The sequence below is a fragment of the Vicugna pacos genome, chromosome 11 (genome assembly GCF_048564905.1).
Source record: "Vicugna pacos chromosome 11, VicPac4, whole genome shotgun sequence".
Lineage (NCBI taxonomy): Eukaryota > Metazoa > Chordata > Mammalia > Artiodactyla > Camelidae > Vicugna > Vicugna pacos.
The window spans coordinates 35,247,579-35,271,234 of NC_132997.1; positions in this window are offsets into that span (position 1 = coordinate 35,247,579).

Genomic DNA, 23,656 nt, shown 5'->3' on the forward strand with positions numbered 1-23,656 from the left:
AAGCATATCATTTTCAAACTATAGAAAATAAAAAATCAAAAAAAAAATCATGAAAGAAGCCAAAGGGGGGAAAAACACCTATCTACAGAGAGATCAAGATAAGATTATAGCTGACTTCTCCTTGGAAACCACACCTGCAAGAAGAGAGTGGGATGGAATATTTGAAGTGTTGAGAGAAAATCCTACCAACCTAGAATTCTGTACTCTACAAAATTATCCTTCAAAAGTGAAATGCTTTTTCAGACAAACAAAAATTGAGGAAATTTGTTGCCAGCAGACCTATCTTGCAAGAAGAGTTAAAAGAAGTTCCTTAGAGAGAACATAGGTCAGAAAATAGCATAGGTCAGGAACTCAGATGTACCTTAAGTAAAGAGCATTGAAGGATTTCAGTGAAGGTAAAACAAAAACTTCTATTTTCTCATTTTTAAAAAATACAAGACTGTTAACTATAGTTACCCTGCTATACATTGCATCCTCACTATTTATTTAAGTTATAACTGGAAGTTTGTACCTTTTGACCACCTTCACCAATTTCACGATTTCTCATTGTTAATTAATCTAATAGATAACAGTTCAAAATAACAGTAGCAACAATATGTTCAATTACATATGCTTACATATCATATATATAATATGTATATGCTTATGTATGCTTATATATAGGTGAATGAATGACAGAGATGATACAAGGGATGGGAGGAAGGAATTATAATTTTTTTGTTACTATACGGTACTATACGGTGTTTCTTGCGTTTGGATTAGTTGTAAATGTGTATTGCAAATTCTAAAGCAACCACTAAAAAAAGTTAAAAAAAAACTATAACTGATATGCTAAAAAATGAGAGACAATGAAATATAAAATGCTCAAATGAAAATATCAAAAGGCAAAAAAAGTTGGAAGACAAAAATAGGAACAAAGAACAAGGATGACAAACTGAAAACAGTAACAAATATAGCAATATTAACCCAACTCTATCAGTAATCGTTCTGAATGTCAATGATCTAAAATGCACCAATTAAAAAACTGAGATCGTCAGTTAGTCAAAAGACATGACCCAACTACATGTTGTTTACAAGAAATCATTTGAAATATAAAGACACGGATAGATTAAAAATAAATGGAGGGAAGGGGAGGGTATAGCACAGTGGTACAGTGCATGCCTAGCATGCACGTGGTCCTGGGTTCAATCCCCAGTACCTCCATTAAAATAAACAAACAAACAAACAAGCTTAATTGCCTCCTCCCCAACAAAAAACATAAATTTTAAAATAAGATTTAAAAAAACGTAAATGGAGGGAGAGAGAGGGCTCAAGGAGGAGGCATGGGGAAATTCTGAACTCACCTCCTCCCATGGGCAAAAGAAACCTACAACTAAATAGGAAATGATTCCCTTGGAAAGGGACCAGATGAATGGAGACTTAACAAAAGGCAGCACCAAGACAGGTAAGAGAGGCAGATGTATGGTCTCACCAAGGGAAAAACCACACCCAAGCAGCAGTGGTCCACAGCCGGGAGGGATCACAAAGGTGTGGACCTTTTCCCTTAGAGGAGAGAGACTCAGACTTCACATCAGGCATTCCAACCTTTAGATCTAGCACAGGAAAGATGAGCCCCCAAAACATCTGGCTTCTAAAACCAATGGGAATACGTCCAGGAAAAGTGTAGAATTACAGAGAATAGAACATCCACTCTTGAAGGGCCCACATACATTCTCACTTAACCTGGAAACTAGTACAAAAACACCAGATTAAAAAAAGGCAAGAACTATAGGTGAAGGGGACCCACTGACTAATCTTGAAGCACCTTCCATGGGGGCAAGAGCCACTTGGGATGCTCCCCAGGGACTGAGACACTGGTGGGAGCCATTACCTTGCTAATGTCAGTGTTGGCAGGTACCATCTTGAAATTGCCTTCTAACCTATTAGCACCAGAGAGCTTGCCTTGCCAGGAGTCCTGCCCATCCCTGCATGAACCTGGCCTCACAGCTGGCAGAGCAATAGCCTTGCCCACCAGCACCAGTGGCAGCTGTGGGTGGGCCCTGAAGTCAGTCCAGGGGCCAGCCCCATCCACTAGCGTGCTGCAGCAACAGCCAGCACCTTGTCACAACAGGAGAGTCCGCACAGCCCACATAGGGGGCAGCCCTGGAGCAGCTGGCTCTGGTGGCCAGTTGGGATTGTGCCTCTGAATTCCTTGGGACATCTCCTAAATATGGTCACACCTCCAGGACTGGGAGAGATAGCTGATTTACCAAGCACATAGGAAAAAAAAAAACAGAGAATTATGCAAAATGAGGACACAGAGAATTTTGTTCCAATAGAAAGAAGATAAAACTTCAAAAGAAAAACAGAACAAAACAGAGATAAGCCATCTATCTACCTCATAAAGTGTTCAAAGTAATGATCATAAACATGCTTACTGAACTTGGGAGGAGAATGGATGAACAGTGAGAACTTCAACCAAGAGAGAAAGTATTCTAAAAAGTACTAAACAGAAGTTATAACTGAGCATCACAACACACTACAGGGGCTCAACAGCCGGCTGGCTGAGGTGGAAGAATTAATCAGTGAGCTGGAAGACAAGACAGTGAGACTCGCCCAGACAGCAGCGAAATGAAAGAATTGTAAACAGTGAAGTTACCTTGAGGAACCTTTGGGACAATATCAAGTGTAATGATACTTGCCTTATAGGGGTCTCAGAAGGAGAAGGAGAGAAGGCTCAGGAAAGTTATTTGAAGAAACAATGGCTGAAAATGTCAAATTGTCCTTAATCTGTAATGGTTTAAGTGCTTAAGGATCTGGAAACTGACTTTGGCCCTGGGGCTTGATTCAGTCATTTACAACTTGTGAACTTGGAAGTTTCTTAACTTCATTATCAGTTTTGCCATCTGTGCAATTGGAAAAATAAAAGTACCTACTTCATTGCTATGAAAATTCAAAGGATTTAACATCTATAAGTATTTCTTACAGTGCCTAGCACCTAAATGTTATGTATTACTAATTTTCCTGAGCATATTCTTACTCTGGAAGGCTAGTAACAAAGGTGTGAATAAAGAAAAATAAAATTTCATTATTTCAGAAAAAGGAACCCTCCTACACTGTTGGTGGGAATGTAAATTGGTGTAGCCACTATGAAGGACAGTATAGAGGTTCCTTAAGAATATTGAAAATAGGCTTACCATATGATCCAGCAACCCCATTCCTGGGCATATATCTGGAGAAAACTCTAATTCAAAAAGACACATGCACCCCAACGTTCACAGCAGCACTATTTACAATAGCCAAGACATTGACAGATGAATGGATAAAGAGGTGGCATATATACAAAATGGGATATAAAAGGAATGAAATAATGCCATTTTCAGCAACATAGATGGACCTAGAGATTATCATATTAAGTGAAGTATATCAGACAGAGAAAGACAAATATAGTACAATATCACTTATATGTGGAACCTTTAAAAAAAAGATACAAGTTTTATTTATAAACCAGACATAGATTATTGGACATTGAAAACAATCTATGGTTACCAAAGGGGAAGTCAGGGGAGGAAGTAAATTAGGAGTTTAGGATTAACAGATACACACTACTATATATAAAATAGATAAACAACAAGGACCTACTATAGAGCACAGGGAACTATATTCAATCTCTTGTAATAAGCTACAATAAAAGCACCTGAAAATATGTGTGTGTGTGTGTGTATATATATACACACACACACACACATATATATGTATGTATAACTGAATTGTTTTGCTGTACACCTGAAACTAACATTGTAGATCAACTACACTTCAATAAAAAATAAAATTAAAAATGTTGTCTATTTCCTTGTGCACTCTAATTTATTTATAAGAGTAACAATACAGAATATGTACTAGAAGGGGAAGTATGTCAAAATGATTGGGACATTTTCAGCATAAACACAACACATCTAAAATCATAAGCATCTAAAATATTTCACAGTCATAACTGGCTGGGGTTCATCTGAGAGTGAGCATCAATTAAAGAGGAAAGAAGGGCAGTGGATAAGATTGTATGCCAATCACAGCATTTTCAGCCCAGCAAACACTAACCCCCAGGCTTCATTTGTTCTGTCGCAAGTTCTGATTGAAATTAGAAAATAATAAAGTTCGTAAAACATGTGAGCTCATTACAAACAGAACCACATTTAATTTGACAGCCTAGCAGCCTCAGTTAGTCTCATTTTTCTAAACAATGACATAAAAAATCAGTGAAAACACAGAACTAAGTGCAAAGGATTTAATGAGAAATATTATCCAGTGATGATTTATTTGGCTTCCATGATGGTTACTCCTACACAGATTTAAAGTGATTAAAACAAAGGAAGAAAGAAAAGAAGAACAAGAACTGAATTAATTCAAAGCTGTCACTGAGGTTGAGGAGGCTTAGCACAGTGTTGTTCCTGTTGACTCAGCCTTGTCCGTGGGCAGGGAGTCTTGAAACACACAAATCCCTGTGTTGGAAAGGGACCTTGAGAATGCGTGCAAGGATCCTGGGACCAGGACAGGAGCAGCTCTTCTTCCAGGGTTCGGGTATGGTGCTGATCCAAGTCGGTTCCGATTTTGATTGGCTTTGACTCTGCTTTGTTATGTTCAACACCTGCTGTCAAAGACGGACCAGGCACTGTCATCCTATTTAGAAATCTGATCCTCCCCACCCTCAGACCCATTGCTAGTGAGAGGTTCATCCCAACACCTGTTCCCTCTTCATTGTCCTGTCCCTTAAGTGTAACTCACTGTCTTTATCCGAGCTGGTAGATGTGGGTTCTGTTGGGCTGGTAAGCTCAGAATAGACGACTCTTTAGGGGGCAAGGTTATGATTATCTCTTACCTGCCATATGCTGGGTGCTGTATGTAGGGATGAGCTATGTCAACCCTTACAAGTCTTTATATAGCATCTGTGTTATTATCCCCAAATTATTAACAACAAAACTGAGCTTTACATCCGTCAAGGTCAAGTTGCTACTTGTTTCCCCTCCTGCCTTCCCTTCATGTTCCCCACATTCCTTAGAAAGAGTGGAACTATCTGTGAAGAGTGGAGCTATCTTGAGGATCTCACTGCCATCAGACAAAATTATGGTACTTCTCAGAAGTTTTACAGTAGTTCTGCAGGCTGTGGGCAGCTTCTCCTATGGTCAGGAGCTAACATTCAGGCCTGGAGTTAATAAGTACCAGAACTTAAAACACATGGCAAATGCAGTCAAGGCCACATCATTGTCCCAGCCAGAAATATTGCAAAATGTTGTTCTAATGGTGACGCTGACTCAGAAAACTGTGCCCACTTAACAGCAAAATCATTCTGGGTCCTGCTTTCCTACAGGTGGTCAATAACATGGCCTTGCTGGGGAGCAGGCAACTGCAGTGAGATCACAGTGGGCAAAGGCGGGGCTGTTCATCAGGGACTGGGCAGAGAAGGATGGGGTCCCAAAGGTGGTTTGCCTGCTTCTCTCCAAGACCGTGGCTCTGGGGAATCCACTCCCACACTCTAACTAATGTGTCTCCGCCCAGATTCCTCACATCTGCCAAGCTGTGTGGTCTCCTGGGCCTCCAGCTGCTAGTCAAATGGGAACTTAAAAGGCTACGTACGTGATCTCCAGATAAACAAAGCAAGATTTGAAGTAACAGCCCAAATCAGGCAAATATTTGCCATAGGGACTGCTTTTGACCGTCCCCCTGCCATGTAGGCGGTTTGCTAGCACAACTTGACCCCTGCCACCTTGATCTTGTCTACTCGGTATTTTGGGATAAACTGTATTATTGCATAAGTTTTTCAAAAAGCTCAGTATGGGTCAACCAGTGATCTTATGACCCCTCCAAAGCATACTATCTGGGGCTACTCTACAGAAAACCTAGCGTAGGTCCTGGGCAGGTGGGTGATGGTGTGATCTTTTCTTCTCTGGATAGACATGTCTAGATGCTTTAGTTCTGGTACCTACATTTTAGAAAGAATGTAAAATCTGAAGCCTGGCCTAAGAATGTCTTGAGCAGTAAGGTGGCTCCAAAGGATGGGTTAAGATAAGATAAGAAATAGAGGAAGATATAGCTCAAGTGGTAGAGTGCATGCTTATCATGCATGAGGTCCTGGGTTCAATCTTCAGTACCTTCTATAAATAAATAAATAAACAAACAAACAAACAAACCTAATTACCACCCCATCAAAAAAATAAAATAAAAATAAGTTGTAAAAAAAATCAAAAAGTTCACAAATGATAAATGCTGGAGAGGCTGTGGAAAAAAGGGAACCCTCCTACACTTTTGGTGGGAATGTTGTTTGGTGCAGATGTTATGAGAAATGGTATGGAGATTCCTCAGAAGACTGAAAATAGACTTACCATATGATCCAGCAATCCCACTCCTGGGTATATATCCAGAGGGAATCCTAATTCAAAAAGATACATGCACCTCAATATTCATAGAAGCACTATTTACAATACCCAAGACATGGAAACAACCTAAATGTCCATCGAGAGATGACTGGATAAACAAGTTATGATATATTTATACAATGGAATACTACTCAGCCATAAAAATAATAAAAGTAATGCCATTTGCAGCAACATGGATGGACTTGGAGAATATCATTCTAAGTGAAGTAAGCCAGAAAGAGAAAGAAAAATACCATATGATATCACTTACATGTGGAATCTAAAAACAAAAAAGACAAAGGAACTTATTTACAAAACAGAAACAGATTTACAGACATAGAAACCAAACATATGGTTACCAGGAGAGGAAGGGAGTCAGAAGGGAAAAATTGGGAGTTCAAGACTTGCAGATGCTAACTAATATATATAAAATAGGTAAACAAGTTTATACTATATAGCACAGGGAACTATATTCAATATCTTATAGTAAAAGAAGATGAAAACAAATATATATGTGTTCATGTACGACTGAAACATTATGCTGTACACCAGAAACTGACACATTGTAAACTGACTATACTTCAATAAATAAATAAATATATATACATATATATATATATATATATATATATATATATATATGTATATATATACAAAAAAAGATAAAAATGATCACATTTCCTATGCCCACCACTTCTTGGCTCACACGCTGTGGCTTTCCTATGGCCAATGGAAAAGAATCTTCATTGTAAGAGGATTTGTATTTACTATTTAGATTAGCATTAAGAAAGAGGGGAAATAGAAAGATGGAAGAAGAAAGAAGTAAGGAGGAGGTGGGGTGAAGGCGGAGAGACGCTGGGAGGAGAGGACAAGGAAGAGCTGGTACTTCCTGAGCACTCACTGCAGGTTAGGCATATTATCTTATTCAGTTATTGCAACAATTTTATGAAGCAGGCGCTGTTTCCCAGATTTTCAAAGGAGAAACTCAGGTGTAGAGAGTTAGATGATGTCCCCAAGGTCACATACCCAGGAGCGATGGGGCTGGAACCAGGCCTGGGCAGTGTGACTTGAGCCTCCACTGCCTGCCCCGTGCTTGCACTATTGGTCTGTGATTGCACAGGTTGTCAGTGGATGAATGGGCAGGTCTGCCCACCTATCTTAGGGTGATGCTGGACCAATGCACAGTTAGAAACAGATGGACATTTTTAACTTCTAGACTACACCAGAAAGGGGAACACTTGGTACCTAGAACCCTCAGCTAACAGGAGTTTTATTCACTCAGTTTTTTTGTCTTGAAAAGGCAAACTTCCAGGGCAGTCCATCGGATCAACCACATTAAATTAAATCTTCCATACTTTCTGGATGATCAGGCTCAGCCCTAGGGTCTTGAAAATTATATTCAGAATAGTATCCCCAAAGCCTCACCAAACAGTTGAATCATTAGGGTCACTTGTGGAGTCTGAACCCTGAAACAGAGTTCTTTTGAGTTCTGGTCCTGGTTCTGAAAATCATTGTCTGGGTGACCTTGGAAGAACCCAGTTTCCAAGAATCAACCCAGATGCTCATGCGGCCTTGGAGCTTCCCTGGGCTACGCAAGCTGCCTTGTTCAGATCCACCAAAGCAACATTCTGCCCCAATGAGCTGTAGGCAAAGTACATGCTGGCTAAGGACCTGGGTTCTCTCACCAGTAACATCTTCCACAAGGACTGAGCAGATTTCATTTCTAAGGCAAAGTGAATACTACAACAGTCAAAGGGAACTCAACAAGAAGGTGAATATATAATATGAACAGGAGGTCATATTGACTTATCTTTAATTGCTCTCTAGCTCCCCAAGTCAGGAAGGCCTTCAAAAAGGTCTTAAAGCTCAGGCACTGACTAGGAGAAGGCATGACAACTGTACCTGGAAGATGGTCTGGGAGGCTCTAAAGATCCAAAGACAACACAGAGCTTCCTAAGCAGAGATGGGGCCCTGGAGAGAACCCCTGTGACGAAGGCCCACAGGCTTGGTTCCGGCTGGGGAATGTCTGCTACTGAATCAAAGAGGCTCTGGGGGTGGGCTTGATGTGTGAGGAAGAAGCAGAGTTAATGATTTCAGATAGCAGTTCTCTCTGTGGAGTTCAGTGCAAAGGGAATATATTCCTTGTGAGCGAGTGAATGAATGAATGAATGAATGAATTCCTGGCAAGATGCCTGGGCTGGCTTAAGAGAAATTCTGACTTTGGCAGAAATGAGCTCTGGGGGCTGGAGTGAATACTGGGGGAGGCAGTGATATGTGGGAAAAGCTCAGGGCTTGTTGATGAGGATATTAGGGGCCAGGGGTGTTGTTTGTGGGAGGTGCAGGCAGGTGCCTTTTCTGTGGATGGTTTCCTGAGCATTTCTGACCTGGAAAGAACCATCATTTCCTTGGGACCAGAGACTTTCTGAAAGGGCCCAGGCTTGGAGGTGGGAGCCCCTGGCACAGATGTGAATGAGATGAGGTCCAGCCTGCTTGAGGGCTGAGGGTCAGCTATGTAAAGGATGGGCTGGATCTGAAGGTTCACTCCAGGCAAGGGTCCTCTTTCTCAGAGGATTGGATCCTGGTAAATCTCCCACTTCGGCACAAGAGGGCGCTGTTCTCTCCTTAGATAACATGCACCTGCCCAGGTATAGGTAGGGAGATGCTGAATCTGAGCCCCCTACACAGGAATTGACCTTTAGGCCCCTTGCAGTTAAAGGTTCATGCAGAGTCTGTGCGGTGGAACATGGGGAAAGGACACTGTGCCCCCTGCTTCTCTCCCAGGCCTGGCATGTAAGAAGTTTTCCTTGGAAGAGGGAAGGCTGTGGGTCATGATGTGACCCTTGGACACTGCTCCTGGGATCTGCTTTCATGGGGATGGTACCCACCTGCTTGAGGGTCGTCCAGGACAGGAAGCACGTGTGAGGGGGAGGTCCAACCCCACCAGACACATGGGCCCCAACTACATTACTTGCTTGCCCTCAACGTTCTGCTGCTGCCTGACGGCCTCAAAAGGAGGTGGCATTGCTAGAACAAGCACAGGCTTCCCGGAAGCCAAGGATGCTGCCTGGTGTGGCCCCACAGCTCCAGCAAGTCCTCACCTTCAGCTCCCGTCTAAAGTTGGATTCATCAATTTGTCAAGAAGATGCTCTTTGTTAAACGGGCCTATCTGTGCCTGACTTGGAGGAGATCCACAAATGGAACGTGCTTGTGCCCTCTGCCCCACCCACCGCCAGAAGCTTAGGTGGAAAATTCTCTTATTGTCATTTTACTTGTGGTCTTGCCGACAGTTCCTCCCTCCTCCAGCTCCGCTGCTTCTAGGGTTTCCAGGGCACACCATGTATCTCTAACCTCAACCTGTTCATGGTGTTTCAGCTGAGACATTTCAAGGGTGCCTCACTGTACACAGATGATACTCTTGGATGTCAGCATGCCCCGAACCCTCTGCCCTGTGGTCCTGGCTCCTTCTGGCCTTTTGCCTCACAGACTCCTTGCCTTGGGAGTGTTCTTTCCCCAGATCATGGTGGGCTTATGGAATTATCCCTGCTGGTCTTCCTCTGAGCCACTCCAGGTCCAGCCTTTCTTTCAGGGTCTGACTTCAGTCCCCCTTCCACTCCTCAGAACTGAAATTTTAGTTTTTTTTTCTGCATTATTAATCGAACACTTAACATGTTCTGTCTTATCTCCTTCCTCAAATAGAACGCTTTTGAGACCAGGGGTTAATTATCTCATCTTCAAAGTCATCAGCCAATTATACACAAGACATACCCATGGCACTGTGTCAAAAAAAAAAATGGACGCTAACAAATCTGATTACTAGGGGAAAAAAAAGTCCCAGAAAGTTGTAAATTAATGAACTAAGATCCATGTTAAGAAGTTAGGAAGATTTGTATAAGGAAGAAAATAGTAAGAACAGAAAGTAATAAAACAGAAAATAAATTATACTAGAGAGGATAATGAAATCAAAGTTGTTCAGAAAAGAATAATAAAAACGATGCACAAGGGGAAAGAGTGAGCAAGGGTAAGTGGGAAGCTCTTGATGAGTCTTAATCCAAATGCCATCCAGATGTGGGACTTAATTTATGAAAACAAGCTTGAAATCCCTAGAAGACATTCCAGTCTGAACCCACCAGTTCATTAACATTTACTTAGCACTCCTGTCCAGGCCTCTCCTCCCACTGCACTGGGGTCTTAGGCCCCCATATCCAGTGTGCTGAGACAGAGGAGGAGGGGGAGGAAAAGGAGGAAATTATAGAAATGGGGAGTGGAGCACATTAAGCTGTAACCTTTTCTGCACTCAGAGCTCTTCAGCGACTTGGAAGATAGATGTACCATCTCCAAGTCCCTAAATGACCACAGGTCAGTAGAGATCAGAGAAGAGCCAAACAAAACTCAATCAAGGAGTGTAATTCAACCCCACGCTTGGAGTCAAATGCATGGCATTTGAAGAGGTGACTGGCTGAAACTCACCTTGAGGACAGCGCTGCCTTTGAAAGAGGAAACCAAGACCAGATTTGCAAAGCCTGCCGCTGAGCTGAGAGAATTAGCCCAACTTGCTGAGCCACTGCAGCATAATTTTAAAGCTTGACTTTATAAATAAGTAACTTACATTAGATGGACATATGCAAGCTTTATTGGCTTTCTGTGAGCATCTATTTCAGGACTAATGGAGACGTTTCTTAGTTTGTTAAAAAGAAAGAAAGAATGGAAGGAAAGAAGGAAGGGGAAAAGGAAGGGAGGGAGGAAGGAAAGAAGAAGGGAGGGAGGAAGGAAGGAAAGAAGGAAGGAAGGAAGGAAGGAAGGAAGGAAGGAAGGAAGAAAGGAAGGAAGGAAGGAAGGAAGGAAGGAAGGAAGGAAGGAAGGAAGGAAGAAAGAAAGAAAGAAAGAAAGAAAGAAAGAAAGAAAGAAAGAAAGAAAGAAAGAAAGAAAGAAAGAAAGAAAGAAAGAAAGAAAGGGAGAGAAAGAAAGAAAGAAAGGGAGTAAGTTAGTTATCGAGAAGTAGAAAGACCCTAGCAAGACACTTGAAGGTGGGCAACATACGAGAAAGAAATTTAGCTGAGGCCCTTGCCCTCCCCTTTGGAGTCTGTCTACCCAGCCAAGGAGACCCTGCAGGACCACCCCCAATGGCACAGAAGAAAGACTGTTTTGAGGATTCGGCCAGTCTCCTTTACTGCTGTCTTTCACCTGAAATCAGAGCATCTTGCAATTCAGCCAACACCTGCCGGGAACATCATGTGTGTCAGGCATTGGGCTGGGATCTAGAGACACTAGATGAATTAAGTATAAGTCCCATCCTCAAGGAACTCACAGTCTATCTGGGAAGACAGCCACAGACCCCACAAATGTAGGGACCAATGTGATAGCAGGTCGAAGGTACAGGGTCCTTTTGATGTGAGTGAATGATGGACTAAATGAATGAATGTAGATGCCAGCTTTTTTGTTTTCAGTTCTCTGGCTGTCCTCTGCTATCAAAGGCATATTGGATAAGATAAGCATAATAATTATCACCCACAACGTTTTTAAGAATGAAGGGGAGGCCTCAGAATGACGCACAAGGATGAGAGTGAACCAGGACTGTCCTAAGCAAACTGGGAGATAAGGTCATCCTAATTATGGGAAAGTAAAATACAGGGAAGCACAACGTGTGAAGAATATTTCTTTCTCTTCCACTTACTCTTTTTGTTTTAATGAAAACTTTTTTTCATTGTGGTCAAACATACATAACATAACATTTACCATCTTAGCCATTGTTAAGTGCACAGTTCAGTAGGGTTAAGTACATTCACATCACTGGGCATATAAATCTCCAAAACTTTTTTCATCTTGCAAAACTGAAACTGCACACTCATTAAACAACTCCCCTTCCCTCCTTCCTTTCAGCCCCTGGGAAACCACCGTTCAACTTTCTGTCTCCACGAATCTGACTGCTGTAGGTACCTCACATCACACAGTATTACTGATTTTTGTGACTGGGTTATTTAACTTAGCATAATGTTTTCAAGGTTCTTCTACTCATTCTTGAAAAATATTATCGCAACATCAAGTTCACACTTGCAGTGGCCTCACCGAAAACTGAAACTATGAACATTATGACATCATTGCTGTCCTCAGTTTAGTTTGAGCTCACTTCGTTTTTGTTTTCTTTTATTTGCATTAGGTCAGCTACATTTCAGGAGTACTCAGACCCTTGGCGTACAGGTTAGACTGTGAGAAAACACAAGTTGTGCAAAGCTGCAAAAGTACCATAGTCTGGCAGCTATTCAGAAAATGGCCAGAACAACATTTGCTAGGACTGGCATCCTGGGCCATTGACATGTTACTGTTTCTATGGTACTTAGTCTGTGGGAGATTTTGTCCACTCAGAGATTCTTAAATTTAGGGTTCATGGCTGTAAATCTGTGTAACCCTCAACTTTCTTATGGATTGTGTAACAATGTTTTATTCAGAAGTATGTTTTTTCAAAGAGCAAACTGTAGAGAAGTATACGTAGTATATAGTTAGGAGATAGATAGATGGATAGATAGATAGACAGACAGACCGACAGATAGAATGACTGAATATGCATTAGAAATCTGTAAAGCTACAATCCAAACTATAACAGTACTTAACCCTAGGGAATACAGTTTTGTTTAAACTCAATATGATGTTATACTGTGTTTATTAGTAATTCTATATTTTAAATGAAAAGTCTTTACAAGTCAGTCATTTGGAGCCCAGGATACACCTATCCTTGAAGTCTCTCATTCATCTGTTCATGTATTTATCCAATCAGCCAACAAATGCTGCCTGCCAAGGCTGTACAAGACACAAGGATATAGCAGGAACAATGCAGATGAACATCCTTGCCCTGGAAGAATTTATGTTTCAAAAGAGGAAAGGGGGAAGGCAATAAATAAGCCAAAAAGCAACATCTTAAGTCTGAGAGAGATGATGTCTATGAAGACAATAAAATAGCTTAACGTAACATAGAGCAGCTGGAGGTGGGATGTGGGGGTAAAGAGAGCATTAAGAGAGAACTTTCTGAAGACATAATCACAGAAGAAGCTGTCAGATGTAGACCTGGACAGAAAACATTCCAACTAGGCAAGATGGCAAGTTTACTGTTGGGTAATGGAATGATGTAAGCCAAGGCGGAAAGGTTGGCATGAACCAGAACAAGGAGGGGAGAAGACTGTGGATAATAAATGCATCCCTGATGGGGATTAAGTTTGGGGATTTATGGGAAAGGCAAGAAACTGGCAGTCACAGAGTAATGGCTGGTTAAACATCCAAATGATGGCCTTTCAGTGGGTGGTGCCTGAGACCTTGGGGAAGCTCAAGGAGAGGACAAATTCATGGTCCTTCAGTAGCTGAAACTGATAAAACTAGGGGTTCACGAACATTTTAAGAAGTATTTATTGGTTTTAGAGCAGCTACTGGTTCATAGTAAAACTGAGAGAAAAATGGAGATTTCCCATCTATACAAATCCCCATGCATGCATAGACTCCCCCATTATCAACATCTCCTTCCAGAGAAGTACCTTTGTTTTGATGGATGAACCTACATTGATACATCATGATCACCCAAAGTTCATTCTTTAAATAGGATTTACTCTTGGTGTTACATATTTTATGAGTCTGGAAAGATGCATAAGGACATGTATGCATCATGATAATATCATACAGAGTGTTTTCATTGCCCTAAAAATCCTCTGTGCTCTGCCCATTCATTCTCCCCATCCTCAATCCCTGATTTATTTTTTTATACTGATCTCCCATCCTGTTATTCCAGAGTCCTCATGGTGGAGTTTCAGGGCCCACTTTTAGGTCCCCATGTTACCGAGTCCAAACTCAGTGTGCTCACTGCACGACAGGCCAATGAATTGGGGGACTAGGTGTTGGGGCAAGGAATAATGGCTTTTATCTAGAAAGCCAGCAGGCTGAGAAGATGGGGGTCTAATGTCCTGCAGCACCATCTTCTCAAAAGGGGAGGTAGTGTGGTTGGTTATTGCAAACTTCTTGGTGTCGGAATCCTTTGTTCTTGCAGCTGTCCACATAGATCAGATCATGATGTTCCTGTAAACCTCCAACAAGACAAAAGTTATTCTCTATTCTGCAACTTTTTATCTCTGTATGAATGGAAAAGTGTTATACCCTTAAAGGTCAGAGCCTTCGAGAATCAACTACCCTGTCTATTTCAGGCTCATTCTTTTACAAAAGGTGCAGAACCACATGACTAAGCACAGGAAACAGAGCACAGGGTTAGAGTTAAAGGAACAGATCTTATATGGAATCAGATTTGTTCTTTCTTATAACACTCACTATAGCAAGTGGGCACAAGTGATGCTCACAGGGAATTGATGGATCAGGTAACCATAAGAAAAACATGGTCCAAATTGTGCAGAAATATTTGCTTGTAGCAAATATCAAGATGAAGGAAACCACATGACTGTTATCAAACCAGGTGTCTAAATTTGATGAACATAAACTGCAACCTAATATCCCTCAGGTTCCCAATGGGCAGTCTTCCTAATTACCTGCTAGTCTATGTGTGCTCCAGGCCTCTCCATATCTAGCATGTTGCACGTGTTTCCAGGATGTGTTACTCTGTATTTCTTAGATTAGTTGCTTTTGCTTAGGATGTTGGCCTTGGGGCGATTTTAAATTGCTGTCTCGTAATACGATCACAGAAGAACATCTGGGAAATATTTTAAGTTTTTAATTGATAGTGGTTATGCAAATAAGTTAATACACCCAAACCAAGATTCACCTCCTCATTTGCATTCCGTTTATAGCTTACATCAACTGAGGAACTCTCAATCTGAGACATTTCCCTCTAAGCAAGGAAGAAAGGACACAGCCTCAGAGAAGGAATCAAGTCTGTTTAACATATGCAGAAGGGAAATGGTATCTGATCTTGCTGATTCCTGCTTTTCACACAGGGTACCCAGAGGAAATGTTATAAGCCCAGAGAAAACAAAATGTGTGCACGCACACACCCCCCTACCCCAGCACCAACAGCTTTCATAAGGGAATGCCATGCTTCCATAAGCAGGGTTGGAAGATTTCTGAACTTTAGACATCACCCAGTTTTTCAGCTGTCATTTCTCTTACCCTCCCAGGATTAAGCTGTGAATGAATTAACTTTGTTCACATCCCAGCTCAGTCCCAGCATAAGAATCGTGGCTCTACAACATGTGAGCAAGTGCAGAGAGATCTGAGACTTTGGGAGGGGCAAGTGGCCTTGAGCCATGGAAAACATGGAGGATTCTTTGATTTTTTTAGTTTTGTGGAGGTAAAATCACCATCACCCAGAGCCTCTCCTGATGGTGCTGCTAGGCTTGCTCCGTCAGTATCTCCCAAATGTATCCAACCATGAGACGCTCTTAAAATTATAATGTACTGATGAACACCAATAAGGGTTAACAAGATCATGCTTGCCTTAAAATAGGAGAAACGAATTTGTATTTTTGGAGTCTCTAATAGAACCAAAAAAATCAATTAAAAAATACTGTTTCATGATGTATTTCTTTTTTGTTGCTTTAAATAAGTTTAACATTCCCTCATCCCTGCTCTAAGTCTGCCTCTCCCTCATCCTGAGAGGCAGTCCACAGTGGTGAAGGTCTGAGGACAAATGAGATTGGTCCTGGTCCATCTCATTTCCCTGTAGGACGCAGGAGCCAGAAACACCTGCCCTGCTGTGAGGGGTGCCCTGTGCACATCCCTAGGCCTCCTGAGAGCTCCCCCTGCAGACTCACCCTCAGCCCCCCACCTCCCTTGTTGAAATGTTAGTCCCAGTGCTCACCTTGAGGCCACAGATGCTCACTGTCCTCAAGGGCCTCCTTCCTTCTTGTGATAAAGAGAGGGACAGGCAGGTGAATGAGAATCCTGAGACCTGTGGAGGGACAGAGCACTGAAGGAGGATCCCCTCCTGGGCTTCAGCTGCTTCTTTCTCAGAGTAGCTTAAATTAAACACACTTCACACTCTGATTATAATCGAGTCCAAACTCGTTCCACTCATAACACAACAGGCCAATAAATTGGGAGACCAGGTGTTGGGGCAAGGAATAATGATTTTATTTGGAAAGCCAGCAGACTGAGAAGATGGGGGACCAATGTTCTGGAGAGCCATCTTCTCAAAGTCAGAATTCAGGCTCCTTTTATACTAAGACGGGGAGGTGGTGTGGTTGGTTATTGCAAATTTCTTGGTATTGGAATCCTTTGTTCTTGCAGCTGTCCTCATTGGTCAGGTCATGGTGTCCCTGTAAACCTCTAACAAGACAAATTGTTACTTTCTATTCTGCAACTTTTTATCTCTATATGAATGGAAAAATGTTGTGCCCTTAAAGGTCAGAGCCTAGAGAATGGGCTGTCCTGTCTATTTCAGGCTATGGGCAACATTCTTCTACAAAAGGTACAGAACCAGAATGACTGAGCCCAGAAAACAGCACAGGGTTAGAGCTAAAGAAACAGACCTAATATGGAGTCAGATTTATTCTTCCCTTCTATATAAGAATTAATTTTTTCAATATGTATTTTTAATTTTTATTTTAAGATAATCATGAGGTTCACAAGCAGTTGTGGGAAATAATACAGAGAGATCCCCCAGTTTCCCCCGATGGTCATATCTTGCACAACTACAGTACAATGTCACAGCCAGAAAACTGACATTGCTCCAACGAGGGACCTTATCCAGAGTTCACCAACTTTGCACACACTCATTTGCATGTATATCTCTGTGTGTTCAGTAATATGCAATTTATCATGTGTCAATTTATGTGACCAGCACCACAGTCAAAGGACGGAGCAATTTCTTCCCCACGAGGGTCCCTTGAGTTATCTTTCATAACCATTCTCATCACAGCAAGGTGTGTGCCAGAGAGGATGTGAGATGCGGGAGGCATGGATTGTGATTGTATCTTGGCAAACTGTCAGCAGGTGAGAGTTCCTCTCCTCCTCCTGAGAAGGAGCATCAGGATGGGGAGACCCTGCCTACCCCCTCAACATCAACCAGCAAAGAGGGCACAGATGGGAGGCAAAACAAGTTTGCCAGCAGATTCCCCTATTAGAGTCTTTGCTGTGCTGCATTCTGTCCCTTGCTTGTGGGAAAGTCATATCACTTCCTAGACTGTGTCCTTTAGTGGGAAGAAGGGCTGCATCCTTGCATGGAGCCCAGGCTCTGTGGGCTGTGAATGACCCAGTAAGGTAGCAGTGGGCACGCACTCTGCTGGCCAGATGGTTCAGGGGACTGGCCTCTCTCGACAGATAGCCTTTAAGCCTCAGACCCACCCCTCTCACAGGAAGTTATGAGGGCTCACAGAGTGCTTGGTACCAGAAAATCACAGATCCTTTGGATCAACCACCTGCGGGAGAGAAGGACCAGCCAGTGGTCACTTGTTCCTGGTGGCAGATGACTTCACACATGTGCATTTCACATAGACCCAAGGCTTCCCCACCAAATGGAGGCCAGAGAGGTCAGAGGAGGAGGTGAACAGCAAAGCCCAGGTGATGTAGAACATTCTCCCTGGATCTCTTCAATGTAAATTTTGAGGAGCTATTCCCAGAGCTCCAGCCCCATGGTGCTCAGCTGGCTCTTTTGCCTCAGAGACCTGTTGTGGTGTCCATTAGCATATCCCAGGCTTGACACTGCTACAGCAGGGAAACATGCCAGAAACGTCCATCCCTGGCTTCACAGGCCCTGCAGAGGTGTCAGACATTTAGTTTTCACAAATGCCATAAAAGGGTTCATCTCTAAATCCCAGGGGAAGTGTCAAAAAGTGGCATTGCTGTCCCCAGTCCAAGACCAGATGTGAGTTACTTACCTACTAACCCACAGTAGAGTTAAAAGAGTCCTTGTTCATCTGGGTAAGGCCCTTGTCAGGTCCCCTAACACTCACCCATGGGGTAGCTAATCCAGTTCAGGTCACCTGATTTGGAGATGCTCATTGCTGCCTCAAATTGTCTTATAGTGTCAGGTGGCTGATGCTGCTTTTAAAACTCCTTGGAAAAAAACAAACTCTTTGGAACAAGACTCACACTCAGGTGGGGCCCAGAGTGGCTGTGGGTGAAGAAGATACTATCTGCTAGCATCATTATCGCAGAGACAGGCATCTTTTACTTCTGCTCCGAGTCACCTGACCACTTCCCTGGTTTCAGTTCTGCTTCAGTCACATTCTCTGCTAATTGACAGGCTCTCAGAATCTCCTCGCATTGTATTCTGGTCACCAGGCACATCTACGACCTTCCCACACCCAACCAGCAGCTTGCTTTTTTCCCGATCTGATTCTGCGGGATGATGGCAAAGCAGAGCTGTCCCACTGTAGTTCAGTGCCATATCGGAATGCCAGTAGGCTGGAGGGAGAACTGGGTTTCTCTCCCTTGTTATTTGCTGAAAGATAAGCTGCCACTGTGCAAGGCACAGTGTTCCACTTAGATTCCCTGGATTGCTCTTTCCTTTCTCCTGGACCAATTTCCAAACACAGCTCTTTCACTTGCTATGTCTTTGTTAGATGTGTGTGCACTTGTGTGTCTGCCTATGGGTGTGGACCTGAGTTATGGTCAGTGCTGACCCCATGTCCAGTCTCTCTGTAGTCCACATTCCTCCAGAATTCCACCATCCAATATGGCAGCCACACATATTCACATTTAAATTAGTTAAAATCATAAAATTAAAAATTCAGTCACACTAGGCAAATTTCAAGTGTTCCATAGCTGCATGTGGCTAATGGCTTCCATATCCAGCACTGCAGATTTGGAATATTTAAGCCTGGCCAAAAATCCCTTTGAATAACACAGTTCTAGAAAGTTCTAAATAAAGAGATGGTATGGTCTCCTAGCCTTGAACAATTTTCATTTGAGGTCTAAGAGGGAAGAGTTTTGTGCCTCTTGGTCTTTGAGTTTTTTCTGCTAGTGTCTTGCCAATTTTCACTACTATCAGAGGTCCTAGCCTGTGTGCTCATGGTGACCCATGTCCCACGTGTTGGTCCCTTGTGTGCTTCTTACAGTTGCAGATGGCTGGGCTTACTCCTCAGGCTGCTGGCTGAGGATTTCTGGAGTGGACCTATGAACCTGCCTGTTTAAAAGGAGCCTTGTGGTAGAAAGAGGTAGGCAGTGAGCCCAGCTCCTGAGTCACTATTAGGTGACTATCATAGGTAGAGAAAATTTAGAACAGAGGAGGGTGGTTGCCACCTATATATCTAAGCAGGAAAACTCAGTCCAAATACAAAGTTATCATCTCCTTTAGAAAAAATATTCCTAAATTTTGCTATTTCTTCAGGGAATGCTCTTTGCATCCCACGCCTGGCCTGAGTCATCTGGCCCCCTGGAATGTTTGCCACTGAGCCCTGGGGCCCTAGACACCTCGGCTTCCCTGCTCAGCGAATCCTCTGCCTGGCTCCTGGGCTTGTGCCTCCCTTCTGTGGCTTAGGCCTGCCCTCTGTTTCTCCCTCTGACCTCATAGTGATGACAGAATGGTCTGAGCAGCTGCTGGCCTTTGGGCTGGACCCATGAAACATCTTCGGCTCCACTGTCTGCAGGCCCAGTGCTCCTTCCCCATTCTCTCCTGAGCAAAGTGCTAGGCCAGCCTGTTCTTTCTTTCCCCAAAGGAGACTCCTGACTCTGGTCACCGTCTCCTGGTCCATCATTTTGAAATCTTCCCTCCATCTTTGACTCCTGGTTCCTCCTCAGCTCCCACCTAATACTGATCCTAGTTTATTTACATGCACTGAGAATGCAGTAGGGGCAGCGCTCTTTTCTAAACTATTTCTATATATTCACTCTATCTTCTAGGCATCCCAACCAGGGCAAGGGGTGACACCGTCTACGTTTTGCAGATGAGGAAACTGAGGCACAGAGAAGTTAAACAACTTACCCCAAATTACACAGCGGTTTCATGGTGGAACCAGGATTCAAACCCAATGAATTGACCTTTGGCCCAAATTATGTTAATCGATTTTTATGGCCTTTTAATGGTTACCAACTGCTTTAACTTTTTATTCAAAATTATGTCTAAGGTATACACTTTTTCTTTTTCTCCCACTGACAGCATTTTAGCCTACAAGTCTGAGTTTTAAGAGAAAAATTAATGAGATAGAAGATTTTATTGCCCTCTAATTGCAAGTCCTTTCAATTCTCTCCAACTCAGGGCAGGGTCCCCAGGCTAGCCCTGTATGGGAGAGGTACGGTGTTGGATGCAATTCAGGGCAGGAATCCAAGTTAGCAGCCAGATTGCTCCCTGGGTGTGCCTACTTGGCCCAGGAGCAAACAGAAGCTGTCCTAGTTAGAAGTTTCTCACCTCCTGCTTGAGAGTTCTTACCAGAACTCTGGCTTGCCCTCAACCCTGCTGGGACCAGGCTGAGATGCTGGTGAGGCCTGGGGCCACAGCACTGGGGAGATGTGTGCTTATCTGAGCCCAAGTGAGCTAGGAGGATGCCACTCACCCTGCTGGCCACAAGCCTGCTCACACCCTAATTCCAGCAGACCCAGAGCAATACTCAATAAGATGTGACGGCCGACTCGGAATCAGCACGTCCAGCAGCACCTGGCTGTGCTCAGGGCAAGGTTTCCACAGCAAGAGCTACCAAGTTCAGAGACAGGCTGAATGGATGGAGCAGAGACAACTTCTCAAAGGCGTGGGCTGGATGGAATGGAAAGGCCTTGAAAACCTGGGATAGAAATGGTCCTGAAGCTCTGCAGATCCTGGATGGGAGGAAAGAGGCCAGTGGGGCTGGGATTTGAGCCTTGTAAATCCTGTCCAAGTGGCTGTGTGTTACCTAAGGCAAGTTTGTGTGCCCGACACACCATGAGGCCAAACAAACTGAAATGTCACAGTTTGGGGCAAGGAAAGTTTTATTGCAGAGCCGAGCAGGGAGGACGGGGTGGCTGACGCCCAAGAAAACCTCGAACTTCTCAAAAGGTTCCAGCAAAGCATATTTAAAGGCCAGGTGAGGGAGGGGGATCACAGGGTATGTGATCAGCTCATGCACAGTAATCTGATTGGTCAGTGTTGAGGGAAGAGGGCAAGCAACACTATCAACCCAGAGGCGCCAGAAGATCTGGGGGCCACGTCCATCATCAAGCAGTTAATTTCTTCTGTTTGGTGGTGGTTTTAAGCATCTGAAAAACTCAGGAAATGTGCATGAGATACTACTATCTGGGTACTTTAGAGAGGAGATACAGCAGAGGATATGGGGGAGGGGTCTGACCCTGCGAGGCCCCACTAGGTCCTGCTCAGTTACATGTGGACGGTGGGAGAAGGATTCTAAGAGGCTGGTGTGATTCCAGCTGGGAGATGCAGACTGGCTCCAGAAAATCAAATGCAGAAAGTGGGGTGCATTGGAGTGACTCAGAGCCAAGGCTCAATTCTCTCCCAGTGGGTCTCAGCTGAGGGGTCTTTCTCTCCTTGGGTGCTGGGAAGCTGAGTCCCCGTCTGTTGTCTTGATGTGGGAAGAAGCAATCCAGATTTCATCTCTCCTCTCAGCTACTACTGCCCAACCCCTTGGGCTTGTGATTTTGACTTAGAGCCTCCATCTTCTGACCCAAGTGATAAGGATGAAGCAATTACACCACCTCCCACCCTGCCCCCAAGTATGTCCTGGAGACCAGATGAGATAATGGTGGGGGAAACACATGGGGAGCTGATGGCAGGGCCCAGAGTGTGTGCATCCCACTGCCAACCTACGAAAGCAGGAAGAGGACCTGGGCTGCAGGGACCAGAAGATTTCAGAGCCCTCTTCACTTAAACACTGGAGCCCGGGCAGGCTCCATCAGGCGAGTCAAGTAATTGAGCTCAGGTTAGATTAAATCCAGACACATCCCGTGTTTAGTGCCAATTACTCACTGCCAGCAGGGGCGGGTGAGGGGTCTGCACTATGTCATGCTGAGCCTTCTGGAGACTGACTGTTCCTTCGAGCTCAAGGTGAACTGATCTGAAATAATAATAGTCATGGCCCTGGCTTTGTTTTGCCTGGGACTTTGCTGGGATATGCTATGGTCCAGGCAGATGGCTTCTTCTTTCCCTGTTTACCATGGAGAACAAGCCACTCAGGACCCTCTACTGATGTCTGTCCAGATTGGACTGGGAGCAGATTCCCTTGGGTGATAAGGAGGGGAGGAACTGAAGCCCACCCTGCCCTTTTCAGTCATCAGAGCATGAGGTGCAGGCTCGTCTGCCCTCTGTGGTCCCCCGGGACTCTCCATCATGGCCAGGAAGGAATGGTGCAGCTGGTGAGGGCAGCTAGGCAGTCAGGAGGAAGAGATGCTGTGATTTGTCATCTAAATTCACAGCTTGGGAAAAAACAACCCAGATTTAAGAGCATAGCTTTCCACTGTGAAATGGCTTAAATCAAGCCATGGCTTTAAGCCAGGGGCTGGGTAGCCCCAGATACTCCCTCTTTGGGGAAGTTCCATTTTCATGCTGCTCTTGCTCACTCCCGAGGCTGAAAGGCAAAAGCAGGGTAAAGACTAGGGAGAGGAAAGCAAGGCATCCAGAGGAAGGGTACTTAGGGTGGCAAGCTTGGTGCTCAGAGTAAGGCAAAGTATTAATCCAAGCCCAGAAGAAGGCTGAGGAGAAACTTGGAAGCAGCATGGCCCTGAAAAATGGAACATGTGGTTTGGCAGTGGCTTCCCACCCACTGCAGAAGCGGGGAGGGAATCCAGTGGTGAGCACAGTATAATTCTGAGTCTCTGGCTAGAGTGACAAAGGCCCAGATGAAAGTTCTCTCTTTGAGAATAGAAAGCAGTTTTGCTGTACTTTTTTTCTTGTTTTTCAATGCAACATTTCCCCCACTGTTTCTAAGTGCTCTCTCAGTGAATAAAGGCCATGTATTAGTTAGTTGTTGCTGTGTAACAAGTTGCCTCCAAATAGAGCATCTTAAGACAGCAAACTTGTGTAACACAGATTTTGAGGGTCAGGAATCTGAGGGCAGCTCAGTTAGGTGGTTTTGGTCAGGATGGGCTGAGAGGTTGAAGTTAGGATGTTGGTCAGGGATGCTGTCATCTAAAGGCTGGACTGGGGCTGGAGGATCTGCTTCCAAGATCACTCCCCCAACCCATGGCTCTGGGATGCAGGCCTTGGTTCCTTGCTGACTCCTAACAGGAGACCTCATTTACATCTGGTGACTTCTCCACGAGGTTGCTTATGTGTCCTCACCATATGGTAGCTGACTTTCTCCAAAGTGGGAGATCCCAGAGAGAGGAAGCAAGACAAGCAGGAATCCACGGGGCTTTTTATAACTCAGGGGATCAGGCAGAATTCTGTGATGCCCCCCTAGATTCTGCCCCCTGGGACACAT